Source organism: Phacochoerus africanus, chromosome 9 (genome assembly GCF_016906955.1).
Source record: "Phacochoerus africanus isolate WHEZ1 chromosome 9, ROS_Pafr_v1, whole genome shotgun sequence".
In the NCBI taxonomy this organism is placed as follows: Eukaryota; Metazoa; Chordata; class Mammalia; order Artiodactyla; family Suidae; genus Phacochoerus; species Phacochoerus africanus.
This window is the reverse complement of record NC_062552.1, coordinates 78,631,112-78,640,984: the sequence shown is the minus strand read 5'-3', so window position 1 is coordinate 78,640,984 and position 9,873 is coordinate 78,631,112.

Below are 9,873 nucleotides of genomic sequence, written 5' to 3'. Positions count from 1 at the left end.
CATGTGCCAAAAGAACCAGGTGAAAAGGAAGAAGACTCTGCTTGCTCAGAGATTTGACGCTGGATGGAAGGGAAAAGGGAGAGAGAGAATTGCTTATGAACACAAATGATATCTAGAGTTAAATTTTCTACCCAAGGCTGAAACTTTTTACTATTTAAATCCTTGATGCAGGACCATGTAGCTGGCTTTTCCAAATTCATGGAGAGTGAGTTTTCCAGGAGACACATGGGAAAAGCCTTCCATACTCTGATACATGTTAGTAAGGCTTGATAGGTAAAAGGCATCCTCTCCCCTAGGTTTGTCCTGAGAACAGTCAGAGTGTTTTAAGTTCAATGGGAAAGAATAGAGAGACTAAGTAGCATTTGATTTGCTACTGTGACTTCAGCACTACCACAAAAAGAGAATGGCTTTAAAAATCTCTCCGAGGATTGGAGGCATTTTTCCCATGCTGTCCCCAGAAGTGATCACTGAAACTTTGATTGTCCTCCTTTTTTTTTTTTCCTTTTTCTTTTTCTTTTTTAATGGTAGCATCCATGGCACATGGAAATTCCCCAGCCAGGGATTGAATCTGAGCCACAGCTTCAACATAAGCAGCTGGGCTGGCCACTGCAGTCAGATTCTTTTTTAAAAATTTATTATTATTATTATTATTTTTTATGGCTGCACCCATGGCATATGGAAATTCCTGGGCTAGGAGTCGAATGGGAACTGCAGTTGCTGACCTCCGCCACAGCCACAGCAATGCCAGATCCAAGCCGCAACTGTGACCTATACTGCAGCTTGTGGCAACGCTGGATCCTTAATTCACTGAGTGGGGCCAGGGACTGAACACACATCCTCATGGATACTAGTTGGGTTTGTTTCCTGCTGTCAGATTTGAACCCACTGCACTACAACTAAGAACTCTAGTTTTTTGCTTGTTTGTTTTTTGTTTTTTGGCCTTTTAGTTCAGGGTTCCTGAAAGTTGTTTTGTAAATTTGTGTAACATTGGCTGCATCACAAACCACCAGAGATTTTTAACTTCTCAAACTTCAAGTCTAGAGATTATGATTTTTTAAGTATAGAGATCTTTAAATCTGTATTTTTAAGTTGATGACCAGTTAACACTTATATACAAAAAGAAGTTCCGCCCTTGCTATAAAACATTTCTGTACCTCAGCAGACATGTCTTTACCAATTCTAGAAGCTGAGACGGAGCTCATTTTTTTGTCTTCTGAGGCAAATCCATATCATCTGAGTATCTTATCATGTCACAATAATTTTTCTGAACTATATTAGTCAATAATTTTGACAGAAAAATTTATGTAGAGAGCATACTTGAGGAAAAATTTCCATTAAAAGTTTAGTCTCACAACATTTTGCCTGATGGTCATAGGTCGATCAGATTATCTGAGAATCACTAAAATCCTAAGGGAGAAGAAGGTTTTGTCAGATATTTTTATAGCGATTCAATTATTTTAGTGACTGTATTTCTTCAGTGCTAAAAGTCATATATTTTTTACTTTTTGATGTGAAGCGGTAGGGTATTTCAAGTAGCAGCAAATTTTCAATCACTGTTAATTCACGTAGTCACTCATTTATGCACTTAAAAATATTTGCAGACTACTTGCTAGGTGGTTTATGTGTAGGAATAAAGTAGTGAAAAAAGTTTAATCTTTGCTGTTCAAAATCAACTAATGACTAAATGTGGTGTTTCTCTGATTTTACCATAAAAAATGCTTATATAATGTTTTAGGGGCTCATGAAATAGGCAAACAATGGCTAAATAAGAAAAAGTAAAATTGAATGCTTCTCAGAAATGGCATGATATGGGTGGGGCTCCCATGTCAGATTGTGTGCTGGGGGAAACATAGGCTTATGGAAAATACCAGCTATTTAAAAAAAAAATTATTGGAGAATAGTTGACTTAGAGTATTGTATTAGTCTCAGGTGTATAGTAAAATGAATCATTTATACATATACAAATATCCATTCTTTAACTACATAGGCTATTACAAACTATTGAATAGATTTCCTTGTGCTATAAGTAGGTTCTTATTAATTATCTACTTTAAACAGTGAATCTTGGAGTTCCCATTGTGGCACAGTGGAAACAAATCTGAGTAGGAACCATGAGGTTGTGAGTTCGATCCCTGGCCTTGTTCAGTGGGTTAAGGATCTGGCGTTGCGGTGAGCTGTGGTGTAGGTCACAGACACAGCTTGGATCCTGCGTTGCTGTGGCTGTGGTGTAGGCCGGCAGCTGTAGCTCTGATTTGAACACTAGCTTGGGAACCTCCATATTCCTCAGGTGCAGCCCTTAAAAAAACAAAACAAAACAAAACAATTCAAACAAACCCAAAAAACAAAACAGTGGTATCTATATGTTATTCCCACCCTCCTAATTTATCCCTACCCCCCATGGTTCCCCCTGTGGTAACCATATATTTGATTTTGTAATCTGTGAGTTTTTTCTGTTTTATAAAGAAGTTCATTTGTATCATTTTAAAATAGATTCCACATATAAGTGATATCATATGATATTAGTCTTTCTTTCTGGCTTACTTCACTTAGTATGATAATTTCTATGTCCATCCATGTTGCCAAAAATGGCATTGTTTCATTCTTTTTTTATGGCCGAGTAACATTCCATTGCATCCAACTATTTTTTAGATTTACAAAGATCATCTTGAAAGCTAACATTTGTCATAAAAGTAAAGCTAGAGACTAAGATATAGGACTGACTGTTGAGAGGAGAACATGTTAGCAGCATCTGAGTGTAGCATCTCACCCACAAGGGGGTGCCTCTTCCTAAGATATACGCATTTCCTGTTTAAATTCTGAGTTCTCTTTTATCCATTTACTGTGACCTTAACATTTTTTCACACTGAGCAAGCACGACTCAAGAACAACAGAGACTTTTAGAATGAACTCTTCTCCCGGATCAGTGATTGTGCTGTTCTTAATGTTTGGTAAGTGAAATGGCACATAGAGCTTAGAGGCTTTTGTTTCATTATGGCAGTGTCATTTTTTTCTTTTGGCTATACCTGCAGCATGTGGAAGTTCCTGGGCCAGGGATCGAATTCCCACCACAGCAGCAACCTGAGCTGCTGTGGTGATAACACCAGATCCTTAACCCTCTTCGCCACAAGGGAATGCCATGGTGGTATAATCTTTAACTGCAATTTTCATGAAGGAGCCCACATCATGCCAAGGTAAATAACCATTATTATTATTATTATTATTTTCAGGAGGAAGCAATGGACACTCTGTGACCCAGATAGAAGGTCAAATGACCCTCATAGAAGGAGATTCCCTGACTGTGAACTGTTCTTATGAAACCACACAGTATCCTGCCCTTTTCTGGTATGTCCAGTATCCTGAAGAAGGTCCACAGCTTCTCCTGAGAGCCTTGAAGGCCAATGATAAGAGAAGTAACAAAGGTTTTGAAGCCACATACAATCAAGAAAACACTTCCTTCCACTTGAAGAAAGCCCTAGTCCAAGACTCAGACTCAGCTCTGTACTACTGTGCCCTGGAGGACGCAGTGACAGCAAGTGCAGGGGGAGCCGACTCTGGGCAGGATGAGAGGGCCTGGATGCTGAGTGTCTGACCTCATGATCCATTCTGGTTTAGGAACCAGGAACTAGGCTACTGTTTTATCACACACCACACACCCCCCAGGCACTCTTGCTGGTGTGAAAGAATTCCACTCTAAAGACACAGCAGAAAAACAAACAAACATGTCTCATATAAGACAGTTTAATGATGAGAGTGAAAAAAGCAATCTATTACCATAGTTTCTTTATCAGGGATGAAATTTGTGAATTTTTTTTTTCTTTTTAGGGCAGTACCATGGCATATGGTAGTTTCCAGGCTAGGGGTTGAATCAGAGCTATGGCTACCAGCCTACACCATAGCCACAAAAACATGGGATCCAATCCACCTCTGCGACCTACACCTCAGCTCACGGCAACGCCAGATCCTTAACCCACTGTGCGAGGCTAGGTATCGAACTCTCATCCTCATGGGTTCTAATAGGATTCCTTTCCACTGAGCCATGATGTGAACTCCCTAAATTTGTGATTTTAAAAATATAAAATCTCAGAGTTCCGGCAGTGGTGCAGCAGGTTAAGAATCTGACTGCAGTGGCTTGGGTTGCCACAGAGATGCAGGTTCAATCCCTGACCTGGCACAGTGGTTTAAAGGATCCAGTCTTGCCACAGCTGCCATGTAGATTGCAGCTGTGGCCCTGATTCAATCCCTGGCCCAGGAACTTTCATATGCCACGGGCATTGCCATTAAAAAAAAAGTATAAAATCTCCAGTGGATGAAATGGTCTATGTGTTCATCCTTGCATATAATTCTAGCCCCCGACCATGTCCTAGGTCATCCAGGGAAATAGTATATTTAAACATACACCTGTAATAGATGAGGATGTAAATACTCAATGTCTCAATGACAAGCTGGGCAAGAAAGGATGATTTCTAGAGAAGCTTCAGCCCAACAAACAATAGATTCTTAAAGGAAGAAAGAAATGTAAGAAAGGAGGAGGAGAGAGTCCTGTGCATGATCACTCATACACAAAGTAAAGATAGAACTCTTTCTTCCTTCCTTCCTTTCTTCCTTTCTTTCCTTTCTTCTCTCTCTCTCTTTCTTCCTTTCTTTCTTTCTCTCTTTCTCTCTCTCTCTTTCCTCCCTTCCTTCTTTCTTTCTTTTCCTTTCTTTTTTTTTTTTTTTTTGCTTTTTAGGGCTGCACTCGTGGCACATGGAGGTTCCCAGGCTAGGGGTCAAATTGGAGCTCAGCTGCCGGCCTGTGCCACAGCCACAGCAACTCCAGATCCGAGCCACGTCTTCGACCTACACCATAGCTCACGGCACTGCTGGATCCTTAACCCTCTGAGCGAGGCCAGGGATTGAACCCGCAACCTCATGGTTTCTAGTTGGATTTATTTCCTCAGCGCTACGACAGGAATTCCAAGATGGAACATTTCTTACAGCTTATTTTGGGGGAAGTTACATGTCAGACATGGATTGGTGTTCTCCATGTGCTTTTAAAGTAAAATTGTTATACTCACTTTAATTAGAATAGTGCCTGCATCATAGTAAAGTCTCTTCAGGTATTTGTTAAATTAATAAATGAATAGGAAAACCCGTTATTGTTTCCACAAAAAAGCTAGTAATTTTTTCATTACATAAATGTATTCAATAAAGAATTATTTGTGCATACTCAGTGTCTGATCATAATCTAAGAGACAGTACACAAAACAGACAAAATCTGCTGCCCTTAATAGAACTAATTTTCTAATATAGAGCTTACTCAGTGTTGCTGCCATTCTAAGTCTTTGCTGTGCTCAGATCATTTGATTCTCTCAAAATCTGCTCTATATTACTATGGCCATTGTATATGAGGATACTGAGGCACAAAACATTTAAGTCACTTATCCGTGCTCACATAGGTAGTTTGAGCAGAGCCAAGACTCAAACTCAGTTTCTTTTTTTTCCCTTTTTTCTTTTAATAGCTGCAGAGGTGGCATACAGGAGTTCCTGGGCTAGGGACTGAACCTGTGCCACAGTAGCAACCTGAGCCAGATCTTTAATCTATTGTGCCACAAGGGAACTCCTGTTGATTATCTTTTATTTAGTCATTTTCCTCAGTCCTTTGTATGTTGGGTATTTTGGGAATGCTCTTACACATTCTAAATATTATGTTGTGTAAACTTAAAAAAATGATCTTCGAAGAATGTTTCAGCAGGAAATTGACCTATGTTGGTTAATTTAGTAAGTTTTCTCTCTCCTTTTGTAAGTGGTGGCTCACATCTTGGTTCAGTTCTTTACTCTTTGATATGTTGATATGGGTCCTTCCTAGCCCTGTGTAGCTCAGGAATTAGTTTGAAACCTGTTGGAGTGGCTCAAATCTCAGGTCAGTTCCTGAAATCGCTGCTGTATTGGTTTGAGTCTGCCCTGCATGTATGTCACTAGGTTTGGTTCAACTCTTAGTTCAGGTACCCAAGGTTTGCTATTCTGGTTTGGAGAAGCCCAGTGCATACAGTGCTTTGGGATTAGCCTGAGACTTAAGCTCTCTCTCCTTCCTGGGCCCACAGGGCCAGAAAGATGGTGTTTCTTTCAGTTTTAGCTTCTTGGGTCATTGCCACTCTGCCATTGGAGACCTAGGATCAGAGTAAAGCCAAAAGAGGAAAAGAGAAAATGTGAAATTCATCCTCGTGGGAGGGTGTTTCCAATTCTTGAATCCTCTACACAAAATCTGCTTTTGTATAATTTTTAGAGTCCATAGGTCATTATCTTTCATATTTTGTTCAGTTTTTACTTGTAATCTGTGGAAGAGATGAAGCCTAGGTATCTTAAAACTATCTCCTATACTACTAAGTTCCTGCATTAACTTCTGGTTTTCCATAACTCTCAGCAAGAATGGCTATTTGATATTTCCCCCTACTATTATTTTTTATTATTTTCCTTGAGTTGATCTCCTCTAGTTTTTATATTTTCAAATTTGTTTTTCTATCATGTTTATTTGATCATCTGATTATAAGGTCTGATTTTCTGGGTCTTTTACCTCTCATTCTCCAAATTAATGAAATTTTCTCTCTGGTGCTGGAAAGTGAGGATATTGCTTGTTTTTTCTCATGTAGTTAAGTACTACAATTTTTTTCCTAAAATCTAGAACTTCTGAATTTTGCATCAATTCCCAAGATTATTCTAAGGCATGGTGCAGCTGTTGAAAGACTATCTTTTCAGTACCTAAAACAGAGCTATTTTGTTTACAATTTCCTCTTCCTTTATTTTTTTTTAATGTCTTAATTTTTTCTTGCCTTTAATGGACCATTGTTTTTGGTGTTTGGGCTGTCTGTGAAGACTCTTTAATCTTTCTAGCAAGTAATACATTTCTTAGAGTCCTGTCAACATCTTTATAGGAGAATATTGCATTTCTTGTCTTATTATTTTTCAATTCTCAAATGTTGCTTTACTATAGACAACAGGAAAATTTTTTTGCATTCTTCCAGTGCAGAGAGAAGAGCACTGTTCTGAGGGGTCAACAAACCTGTGGACTTTGTTTTTTGTTTTGTTTTGCTTTTTTGTGGCCATGCCCATGGCTTGTGGACATTCCCAGGCTGGGGATTGAACCTGAGCCACAGTAGCAACCTGAGCTGCTGCAGAGACAATGCAAGATCCTTAACCCTCTGAGCCACAAGTGAACTCCCAATCCTGTGGACTTTGACATTGTCCATGCTGGGCTTTGCCACTACCCACAAATGCTGAGAGGAGTTAGAATGACTGTCTACCTGAAAGCCAGCAGGAATTCCTCCTTGTAGCTTATTTTTGAAATAAGGACAGACTGTTTTTTTCTGTCCTAACTTTAATCCTTAATATCATCCCATCCATTTTGTGTATTCTGGAAATGTGTAAATCTCTCATCTCCAGATGATCCCTATTTTTTTTTTTTTACTCTTATGAGTTTTGGTTTATTCTCTGTCACATTTCTATTCTTTTAGTTATGAGGAAAATTGGAAGAGATGGGAGAGAAGTGTGTAGCTTTAGAAATTAGAAGGCCACACTCATAGACTATAGATCCACAAACTGACAGCACTACTAAATATTCTATGTAAAAGGCAATCATAACAGGAGAAAATAAGTGAATGAAGAACCCAAGGTGAGGGCTGGGCTTATGCTCCTGGAATCAAAGAAGAGAAGTATTCTGACTTTTGTAAGAGGGTTCCATTGACCACAGAGAAAGTACAGATTTTCTCCAATCCCAAGTTTTTAAGAGATTGCTCTCTTGGTCTGGTTGTATTTCCTTTAGCCACAGAGGCTTCGGTAATGGTCTTTCCTTTAGCCCTTAGGACAAAGCCTTCTCATCCAGAGCTACTTCTTTCCACATAGCAGCATTACTCTCATCATAAAGGCTGTGCCTTTTTTTTTTCCTTCCTCCTTCATTTATTTTCCCACCCCTTCCAATCCCCTATTTCTGGGAACCACCAATCTGTTCTCTATAAGTTTTTTTTTTTTTTTTAAGGTTTCAAGTATAAGTGACATCATACAGTCTTTCTTTCTTTCTTTCTTTCTTCCTTCCTTCCTTTCTTTCCTACTTTCTTGGCTGTACCTGGCATATGGAAGTTCCCAGGCTAGGGTCCAGTTGGAACGATAGCTGTGCCACAGCCACAGCAACACCAGAATGGAGCCATATCTTCGACCTATGCTGCAGCCTGCAGCACTGCCGGATTCTTTAATCCACTGAGCGAGGCCAGGAATTGAACATGCGTCTTTATGAATATTAGTCGGGTTCCTAACTGGCTGAGCCACAAAGGGGAACTCCTTATCATACAGTATTTCTATATATCTCTCTGACATATTTCACTTAGTTTAAAGCCCTTATGATCTATATACATTACTGCAAATAACAGGAGTTTCTTCTTTTTTATAGTGTGTGTGTGTGTATATATATATAACACACACACACAAAGACAGATATGTGTGTGTGTGTGTGTGTGTGTGTGTGTGTGTAGCATTTTGTTTTCCATTTGCCATTTGTCTGTTGATGGATACTTCGGTTTTTTCCATATCCTGGCTATTATAAATAATGCTACAAAGAACATGAGAGTGCAGATGTCTTTTCAGTATGATGACTTTGTTTTCTTTGGACAGATAGTCAGAAGAGGATCATGTGGTACTGCTATTTTTTTTATATATATTTTTATTTTCCCACTGTACAGCAAGGGGGTCAGGTTATCCTTACATGTATACATTACAATTACATTTTTTCCCCCACCCTTTCTTCTGTTGCAACGTGAGTATCTAGACAAAGTTCTCAATGCTATTCAGCAGGATCTCCTAGTAAATCTATTCTAAGTTGTGTCTGATAAGCCCAAGCTCCCGATCCCTCCCACTCCCTCCCCCTCCCCCTCCCATCAGGCAGCCACAAGTCTCTTCTCCAAGTCCATGATTTTCTTTTCTGAGGAGATGTTCATTTGTGCTGGATATTAGATTCCAGTTATAAGTGATATCATATAGTACTTGTCTTTGTCTTTCTGGCTCATTTCACTCAGTATGAGATTCTCTAGCTCCATCCATGTTGCTGCAAATGGCATTATGTCATTCTTTTTTATGGCTGAGTAGTATTCCATTGTGTCTATATACCACCTCTTCCGAATCCAATCATCTGTTGATGGACATTTGGGTTGTTTCCATGTCTTGGCTATTGTGAATAGTGCTGCAATGAACATGCGGGTGCACGTGTCTCTTTTCAGTAGAGTTTTGTCCGGATAGATGCCCAAGAGTGGGATTGCGGGGTCATATGGAAGTTCTATGTATAGATTTCTAAGGTATCTCCAAACTGTTCTCCAGAGTGGCTGTACCAGTTTACATTCACACCAACAGTGCAGGAGGGTTCCCTTTTCTCCACAGCCCTTCCAGCACTTGTTATTTGTGGATTTATTAATGACGGCCATTCTGACTGGTGTGAGGTGATATCTCATGGTCGTTTTGATTTGCATTTCTCTTATAACCAGCGATGTTGAGCATTTTTTCATGTGTTTGTTGGCCATCTGTAGATCTTCTTTGGAGAAATGTCTATTCAGGTCTTTTGCCCATTTTTCCATTGATTGATTGTTTTTTTTTGCTGTTGGGTTGTCTAAGTTGTTTATATATTCTAGAGATTAAGCCCTTATCGGTTGCATCATTTGAAACTGTTTTCTCCCATTCTGTAAGTTGTCTTTTTGTTTTCTTTTGGGTTTCCTTTGCTGTGCAAAAGCTTTTCAGTTTGATTAGGTCCCATGGGTGTATTTTTGCTCTGATTTCTATTGCTTTGGGAGACTGACCTGAGAAAGTATTCATGATGTTGATGTCAGAGAGTGTTTTGCCTATGTTTTCTTCTAGGAGTTT